The sequence below is a fragment of the Condylura cristata genome, unplaced genomic scaffold (genome assembly GCF_000260355.1).
Source record: "Condylura cristata isolate star-nosed mole 26May11 unplaced genomic scaffold, ConCri1.0 scaffold00018, whole genome shotgun sequence".
Taxonomy (NCBI): domain Eukaryota; kingdom Metazoa; phylum Chordata; class Mammalia; order Eulipotyphla; family Talpidae; genus Condylura; species Condylura cristata.
In genome coordinates, this window is record NW_004567119.1 from 6,806,694 (window position 1) to 6,809,791 (window position 3,098).

The window sequence follows — 3,098 nt, forward strand, 5'->3', positions numbered from 1 at the left end:
AGTTAAAAGAATTTGAGGATGAAGATCTTTATAGTATAAATTCGATGACGATATCTAAGTATAATCTTGAATATATGTATATATATATATATAATACTATATTCATGGAAATGGAATTAAATAATACATACTTATGTGAAAGTCACAAATCCATACATAATACCCAAAATAGTTTTATTTTAAGCATTTATGCAGCACCATTTACATAATCTAGGGTAGAAGCAGCTTAAATGTCCATCCGTGGGTGATGTGGTCTATTGGAGTATAATCAGCCAGAAGAAAGATTAATGCAGCCATTTGCAGCAAATGGAGGAAGTTTGAGGGAATTAAGTAAAATGAAGTAATCAGAGTGACAGATACATATAGTGGACAATTATATAACAGATGACTTGATAAACTGAAATGCTGACAAATCCTTGAGGGCATTAGTAACTGTTGTGAGGTCTCTGAGATTAAGAGGGAGGGATGAGGGCACAGAAGTGATGGTGGGTGAGATAAAGTGAATAAATATTTACCGAATTTAAGTTGTGCTCATTTCCCATACATAAGACTATGTCTTCATGTCACTATATATTCATGCATAGAAGAACGCATACCTACATAATTTACACCAGTGATAATCATTTGAGCTTTACTGATACAATTTAGTTCAAGTGGGGTCAAATATTTCATCTTTTATGATAAAACTCATTTGTTCATGAGAATCTTCACTCCATCCAAGGTTAAGAAAAACTCGCCTGGCTAGGCCTGGGCTATGAGGGTAGGAGGGTGGGAACTGCCACTAGCCGGCAGAGGGCACCCTCTTTGGGAAGACAAGGCCCTGCACCCACATGTTCTGCTTGGGGGGGGGGCAGTAAAGCCAGCTAGGAGTCCAGCTCCCATTTGCTACCAGGGTGAAGGCCCAGCCTGCCAGTAGGTGGGGCTGCCCAGTGGTGGTAGAGGGTCAGGAGAGGCCTCTCTGGCCACCCTTGTGCAGTGCTCCTCCTGGCTAAAGACTGATTTGGCTTCTGGATGGAGCGGGTATGGGTCACTCACCACTTCTGAAGGGGACTCGGTGGAAAAGGCCATTTCCACATTCTAGGGCCAGATGGCTGTGCAGCCTCCAAGTTCGCCTTCCAGATTGAATCTTAGGAAACAACCCAATGTTGATTCTTGATTCTTAAATAATTAGGCTGTCAAACTGGTGGTGGGGTGGTTTACATGTATACAACACTGCTTAATGACAATTCTCTTATTATTGCCTCAAATTTTACTGATTTACCATTTGTTTATTTGGAAATTCCATCAGTGGCACTATAAAGAAGCTCAGGTGTGGACATCCATGCTTATGCCAGAGGTCAGTTCCAGCTCCCAAGTAGCAAGAAAGACAGGTAGTTCTCATTGCAAAGTCTCATAAATGTTCCACATCTTGAAAGGTAGGGTCATGGGTTATTAGCAGCTACATACTTTTTTTTTTTTTAAATCAAATTAACTTACCTTTTAGTGTCTTAGTCTTGAACTATAAACCATGAGGAAGGCCTGTTCTAAAACTACTAAGATGAATTCATTGATTAGACTGGGAGCTCAAACCACTGTAATATAATTTTTAAAAGGATTTTTATTTTGGAAAAAGAATGTAAAGCTGCTATTTGGGGATAAAGCCTTGGAGAGTGGAAAGCAATAAGACTGGGTCCCTAGGTCCTGTTTTTGAAACTACCTAATTAAATGCAATGGTGTAAGTGATTTAATCTTGATGGGATTCATCTTAATGTTTATTAAATGAGAATTTAGTTTTAAAGTTCTTATAGTTCTATGATTTATTTTATATTAAAAGTCCTTAAAGTAGGAAAACACTTGAGATTAAGTGTCACATCAGAATTTGTGATCACTGGAGCACAGAAGTCAGTGTACACAGCAGCCTCAGGGCCCCACACTGAGCTCAGAACTGGACCTAATATATTATCCAGCAGAATTTGGGTATTCAAATCCGCCACCTCTTTTGGGAAAGTCTAGTTCCACCAACCTAACCCAGAGGCCCAGAAAGCACTAGCGGGAAGATGCCTTATCAAGCTAACGCCACCACTTTGCAGGTAATTAATCAGGTATCCATCACCAGAACCACCTTCACATTGGCCGAGTGTAATCTGCGTCCAAGCGAAGCAAACCCAAATATGGTGAAGGCTCCTCCATTGCCAAAATGGGAAACGCGCCTTGTCGCCTCTTCAGAATCCATCTACCAGAAAATCAGCTTCCCTGTCAAATTCTCAAGTGGGCAAAAAGCATATTTTGTGGGCAAAGGGCTGGAGGCCCGTCCTGGTGCCAGGTAGCCGGAATTCCGTAAACATCAAGACACCACGCTTGGTAACGCACGGAATCTTTCGCAGACTCTGTCTAGCTGGAGGAGCGGTTTATTTATTTATGGACCGGGACACCACGCTCCTGATGTCTGCACACCTGCTCTAGTTCTTCCTCCAGAACTAACGCCTCTGTACTTGCACCCCGTGCGGGGTCGCCCTGGATTTCCACCCTCCTTTCATTAAAATGAACGCCGACTGCCGAGTATCTGCTTCTTTCTGCCACCTGGGTGCCTAAGCTCCAGGGGAGGCGCCGGCGAGGCCTCGCTTGGCACCGCGGCACAGGTGAGGTCCTCTCCAGGGGCGTCCGGGGCCACCTCGCCCCGGCGGGGCAAACCCTCTGGACCCCGCTCCGGGACCCCGCTCAGCCACCGACTCGCAGCGGGGCCCTCGCAGCGCGAGAGCTCAGGCCAGGCGGGGTGCGCCCCTCGGCACAGCCTCGGAACCCTCGCGCCCTCGCGGAGGGCCGCAGCCCCCCGCGCCCCAGGAAGCCCTCGGCGACTGGGGCTTCCCACTGAGCTCGCCCGGGGTCACACTGGGGAGTCCGTGCGCGCCGGGAGAGCCACGGGGCGGCTCGCTCCGCCGACCCGGCCCCTCCGCTCACCTCCCCGGGCCGTGGGGCGTGGGGCGGGTCGGGGGGGCCTGGAAGGGGCCCCTCCCTTCTCAGCGCCCGCAGCCTCCACTTACTCGTGGGCTCTCGGAACCTCAGCTCGACCGCGGCACCTGGGGCTCGCCGAGGGGCCGCAGAGAGGGGGCGCCGGGGAG